Source organism: Herpailurus yagouaroundi, unplaced genomic scaffold (assembly GCF_014898765.1).
Source record: "Herpailurus yagouaroundi ecotype Mexico unplaced genomic scaffold, PumYag 165, whole genome shotgun sequence".
NCBI classification, from domain to species: domain Eukaryota; kingdom Metazoa; phylum Chordata; class Mammalia; order Carnivora; family Felidae; genus Herpailurus; species Herpailurus yagouaroundi.
In genome coordinates this window covers 1200253-1206987 of record NW_024412406.1, presented here as the reverse complement: position 1 = coordinate 1206987, position 6735 = coordinate 1200253, and positions in this window count along the sequence as shown.

Here is a 6735-nt window from a genome sequence, read left to right as displayed (position 1 = left end):
CAAATATTCATCAAGTACCTACTACATGTCAAGCCGTTGGAATACAGCAGTGAAATGATAAACAAGGTCCTTGACCTCATGGGAATCAAACATTAATCAGTAGTTATAAGTGTGATGAGCGCTAGGAAGAAGGGCAATATGGGAACTCTATTGCTCTCTCTCTTTCTGTTCTTTTAATAACTCCCCTTAGAAATTCGTGTTGTCACTTGTGCCTCTGTGGTCTAGGACCTACACTGAATATATGCAGCAAATGCATTCTTAAAGTGTATAACAGTGAGTATATGAACAGTACAAAGTGTGCTCAGAGAATATAAAAGCAACCGCCTGAGGCAGGAAGAATACATTACATTTCAGAACTGTGATCTCAGGGCCTCTCTGACCCTTTTATCTATCCTTCTCTCAATTCTAGCATACCTCCTCAATTGTTCTGTTGGTAAACTAACACTGTATGGATTTTAGGGCAAATCAATGGCATTTCTTCTATGATATCACCATCTTGACCAAATCTACTTATGTGCACTGTTCTTGTTTCAATATGACAAGTGGCTCGTCATCTTTGACATATGATTCCTCCACTGCCATTTTTCTGTTTCTTAGTATGTTTTTCTGACTGTACGATCTAGTTCAACCTGCAAGGGTGAAAACAGCATTGTGCAAAATCCCCAGGTTAATAAACTTAAATCTCTTCCATTTCTGGCCGTGTTAGTAGGTACATTTTATAAAACCAGTGCCTGTCTATTTTTTTTTTTCCTATGAGATATATAATCCTTGAGGAGAGAGATGTCTCATGAAAAGTTTATAAACTCAATAGTATAAAACACAGTGGTAGTCCCTCCAATCCAATGAAGTCACTTACTAGTACATGTCTATGGTGCTACAATAATTCGAATTTTGTTCTTGGAAGGAGCATTAAAGCCATTATTTCAGCTCCACAAACAACCTGACGGAAGTAATTTCTTTTTTCACCAGGGAAGACTCTCATGTACTTCCTGTACCATAGAATAAATACCAGAGTGGTCATAAAATACTTCAATATCTGAGGTCATTTACGAACATGTTGTATTTTTAAGGGCTAGTGACTTATGTTTGAGCTCATTGTTTTTATTTATATTTAACAATGAAATATTTTACCCTTTTTGATTTATTGTCTGCTAAACATCTGCTGTCTTTTGTTGAGATTCGTAACACTTTTTCCTTTGAAATCTTTTCAGAACAGTATGACAATTTAAGAAAAATTAAAGGGGCGCCTGGGTGGCGCAGTCGGTTAAGCGTCCGACTTCGGCCAGGTCACGATCTCGCGGTCCGTGAGTTCGAGCCCCGCATCGGGCTCTGGGCTGATGGCTCGGAGCCTGGAGCCTGTTTCCGATTCTGTGTCTCCCTCTCTCTCTGCCCCTCCCCCGTTCATGCTCTGTCTCTCTCTGTCCCAAAAATAAATAAACGTTGAAAAAAAAAAAGAAAAATTAAATAACACTGAATAAAATTAATAAAAATAAAGTTAATAAAATAAATAAAAATTAATTTAAAAATTATTAAAAGCTAAATAAAATAGAGCATTAAGAAATAATTCTGTAATTATATACACACACTTTTTTGTCACACACATATTTTTAAAAAATGTTTTTTAGTTTTTATTTACTTTTGAGAGAGAGAGAGAGAGAGGGAGAGATACAGAGCATAAGCTGGGGAGGAGCAGAGAGAGAGGGAGACAGAATCTGAAACAGGCTCCAGGTGTCAGCACAGAGTCTGGTGTGGGGCTTGAACTCAGGAACTGTGAGATCATGACCTGAGCCGAAGTTGCACGCTCACCCGACTGAGCCACCCAGGCGCCCATTCACATACATATTTTTATAAAATGATTGTATCTGAAAAGAAAGTTTAGGGTTCAGGCTTTGCCTCCAAACTTTAGAATTCTAATCCTGACTTTGCTAGTCTCCATCTGTGTGGTTTTGGACAAGCTTCTAAAGTCCTGGAAACCTCAACATTCTCATATGTAAAATGAGGCTAACTGCACGTAACTCACAGGGCTGTTGTGATGAAAGATAAAGGTGTCTAGTGAAACCTAAAGAAATCTAATCTGATTTCATTGAGGGATTTATTTAGTAAATACTACTTGATATGCAGCCACAGTTCTAAGACTTTGCAAATATGACCTCATTTATTTTCTCATTTAATACTTCAATCCTAATAGCAACTGAATGAGGTGGGCACTCTTTTTTTTTTTTCTTAGTGTTTATTTACTTTGAGACAAAGCACGCGTGAGCAGGGGATGGGCAGAAAAAGGGAGAGAATCCCAAGTAGGCTCGACATCGTCAGCACAGAGTTCAACATGGGGCTCTATCTCAAGAACTGTGGGATCATGACCTGAGCCAAAATCAAGAGTAGGACCCTCAACTGACTGAGCCACCCAGGTACCCCAAGGTGGGCACTCTTTTTGCTTCTATTTTGTAGATGAGGAAACCAAGGGGCTGAAAGGTTAAGGTAACCATTCCAGGTAAAGAGAGTATTAGAGCCAGGATAGCAACCTGGGTGGTTAGGCTAAAGACTTAATGCTCTTAAATAATGTAGCCCTATTTTATTTATGTACGAATGTAACCAATTTACTTAACTCCTACTATATATGTTAGGAATTGTCCTTTTTTTTTTTTTTTCCCAACGTTTTTATTTATTTATTTTTGGGACAGAGAGAGACAGAGCATGAACGGGGGAGGGACAGAGAGAGAGGGAGACACAGAATCGGAAACAGGCTCCAGGCTCTGAGCCATCAGCCCAGAGCCCGACGCGGGGCTCGAACTCACGGACCGCGAGATCGTGACCTGGCTGAAGTCGGACGCTTAACCGACTGCGCCACCCAGGCGCCCCTGTTAGGAATTGTCCTAGGCACATGAGTTACAAAGACGAAGAAATCTGTGCCCTTGAGAAGATCATAGTTTAGTGGTAAAAAAAAAAAAATGGAAACAGATAATTATGATACAATGCTGTACATCCATAGAAGACATAAGCTCAGTGGCTGTGGGAGTCACTGGCCTATTATTAACATTTGAAGGGCTTAGGAAGAGGCATAAATGAAAACCCGCATTCCATATGTTCAAATATTTAAACACTATAGACTAAATTTCACAAAGCTGTTTTTTATAATGACAAAATTGAAAGTCTGAGTAAGCCTGGGAATTTTTTATTACTAAAAGTTACCATAGCACAAAAGCAAAGACAACTGAATTTAAATATTAGTGGGTATGTCTGTGTATTCTGTTGAAGGGCTGGCAATGTTTGGGTGAGTGATTAAATAGCAATAAACATAATTCATAAATAAAAATTCATTTACCCACAAATATATTTTTCTGAACTTACTCTTACCAAAATAACTAATGATGATTTTATAATCAAGATTTTCACATAATTTGTATACTATTAATAGTAATAACCTAAGTGTCTAAATATATACCTATTCAAAGTGTATAACATTTTAACATATTTTCATCAAATCATTAATTAAATTTACCAAAGTTAAATTATTTTCATATTTTTTCAAAAAATTCTCTTTATATATGAGGTGCCTGGGTGGCTCAGTAGGTGAAGCATCTGACTTTGGCTCAGGTCATACTCTCACGGTTCATGAGTTCAAGCCCCACGTCAAGCTCTATGCTGATGGCTCGGCGCCTGGAGCCTGCTTCAGATTCTGTGTCTTGCTCTCTCTCTGCCCCTCCCTCCCTCATGCTCTATCTCTCAAAAAATAAATAAATGTTAAAATTTTTTTAATTCTCTTTATATAAAATACCCAGTTATCTCTTAAAATAAAATGTAAAATAAAACATTAACAATTTTATTTATTTAATTAATTTATTTTTATTTTAAGTAGGCTCCTCACTCAGTGCGAAGCCCCACACAGGCCCCAAACTCACGACCCTGAGATCAAGACCTGAGCTGAGATCAAGAGTCTGACACTTAACTGGGGCACCTGGGTGGCTCAGTTGGTTGAGGGTCCAACTTTGGCACAGGTCATGATCTCACAGTTTGTGAGTTCCAGCCCCACACTGGGCTCTGTGTTGACAGCTCGGAGCCTGGAGCCTGCTTGGATTCTGTTTTCCTCTCTCTCTGCCCCTCCCCCACTCATGTTCAGCTCTCTCTTGCAAAAATAAGTAAACATTAAAAAAATAAAATAAAATAAAAAAAAGAGTCTGATGCTTAACCAACTGAGCCACCCAGGTGCCCCAAAACACTAAAATTTTAAAAAAATTAACTGAAACTGAATTAATAATTCAATTTTTTGAATATTTAATTAAACCGTATCAAATATATTTATGTATTTGAGTATACCCGATACACAATGTTACATTATACTTGACACACAATGTTACATTAGTTTCAGGTGTACAATATAGTGATTCAACAACTTTGTATGTTTCGCTATGCTCAAGGGCAGTGTAGCTACCATCTATAATTGCTATTATAATGCAATTGACTATATTCCCTGTGCTGTACTTTTTATTTCCATGATTTATTCATTCTGCTACTAGAAGCCTGTATTTCCCACTGTACTTCATCCATTTTGCCCATCCCCCATCTCCCTTTCCTCTAGCAACCATCAGTTTGTTCTCTGTATTTATAGGTCTGATTGAGCTTTTTGTTCATTTATTCATTTGTTCTGTTTTTTTAGATTCCACATATAAGTGAAATCATATGGTACTTTCCTGTCTCTGTCTGACTTATTTCACTTAGCATAATACCCTTTCGGTCCATCCTAAAGTGTATCAAATATTTTTATACAAACAAATGGATTCTAATGTCCATGTAGTTGCTATTTGGATCGATGAGTCACACGTTACATCTATTTATATACAAATTTAAGAGTAGTGTGAATTGTTAAAGGTTGCAAAATGTTCCTCAGTTGCTATGTGCAACTATTGTGAGTCCTTGCTAATTTGTGAGTAGCTCTGGAACCGTAAATCTGAGCACATAGATAAACAAGAAAATGGGTACTTGGCTCTACTGGGAATAGCATTTTGTTTTGCAAGGATCTATTGCACATACGCTAATGGAAAGCTTGATTATTATGGCCCTTCTCTTGCCTAAATGCTATTCCTGCTCAAATTCCCCCCACACTCTGTAGCAGTGTCTGTCTCCAACATCAGCACGGGCATGACCCCACAAACCTTTATGTCATCTAGCTCCAGTTGCCTTTTGTTTCAAGGACGCGGCTAGAGATACGGAGATGTATTTCTTTGGAGCCTGAATCATGTTAGTGGAGGAATTGATGATTAGGGTTATGAGTCTTGCTGTGCCAGTGCTGAATACCAGATCCTGAGAGAGAGAGGTGTTCACATATTCCTTCATAAATTTATTTTTGTTTGTTTATACTGTATGAGGCCCTCAGAAGTGCAGGGTCCTTCTTGCTTGGGTCTTAGGGTGGTACTGTGTAACTACTAGCTACAGGACCAAGGAATTTTTTATATGAAGCAGATATTTGGTTGAATCTTGGAGACAGAGCACTACTATGGGGCATGTTGCTGACAGCATATGCAAAGGCACTGAGGTACTTAGTAGTGTAGCCTGCTCCGAGAACTGCAGACACGTCTGCATGGCTAGAGCACAGGAAGCTTGGAGGGTGAAGCAGGAGAGATAAGTAGGGACACGTCACACAGGTCTTAAGAGCCATGTGATGTTTATCCTGAAACAAGGAGGAACATTAAAGGATTTTTTACAAGGGAGGAATTTGTTTAGAATGGGATTTGATGTGGATCATACTTGGAGAAGGGCAAGCACTCAGCAATTAGGGTAGCAATTATTCCAGGGAGAAAAAATGCTGACGCTAACAAAGTTGGGGCAGTGGAAATGCAAATGATGAGAGAAGTTGAGAGGAATTGAGAATACGAAGAGAGACTGGAGATACAGGAGGGCCTAGAACATTTTAGTGGTTTAATAAATGTTTGTTTGAAGTGAATTGTGCTCCTGTTGCCAGTGCCTCTGGCATTTCAACTACATTATCACACATGCCTTTGTTTAACTGTGAATTAATCTGAATATAGTGTTCTAATCCTTTGAATTGTAAAGTGGGTACATTCTTACAAAAGGAAGATTGATGCCAAAGGGAGACATACCAAGAAGTTCTCAGTGAAGTTGGTCTGATACTGTTACACAACTGTGTTCATTTCCAATAGGAACATCTCCTTGAGTCAAAGAAGTTCATCTCACAGGTCCATCAGGTCATACATGGGTGGGTTATAATGTATACTGCTCATTCACAAGTTTTCTGTATATAACCACACTGCCCTTCAGTTACCTTTGCTAAGATTCTGAGTCTACTTTGCCCAGTGGGAAACATTCGGAATCCTTGAGTTTTCTGCACGGACTGTAACTTCACAGAATGTTCCCTTTGTTCTTTAAAGTGGTGACTCATTTATTTCTAAATCAAATTTAACCTAAAATGACTTTTTTGTTGTTATTTTGTTGTGCTTTATTTGACTTCAAGTAACCTTTCAAAACTGATTGGGGACAGATTTGTAACAAATGCAGCTTGAAAATTTGGAAATGTGACAGTCGCAGACAATGGGGATCATGCTGTTTTTATATCTGTCTGTCTTTTTTTTTTTTTTTAATTTTTTTTTTCAACATTTATTTATTTTTGGGACAGAGAGAGACAGAGCATGAACAGGGGAGGGGCAGAGAGAGAGGGAGACACAGAATCGGAAACAGGCTCCAGGCTCTGAGCCATCAGCCCAGAGCCTGACGCGGGGCTCG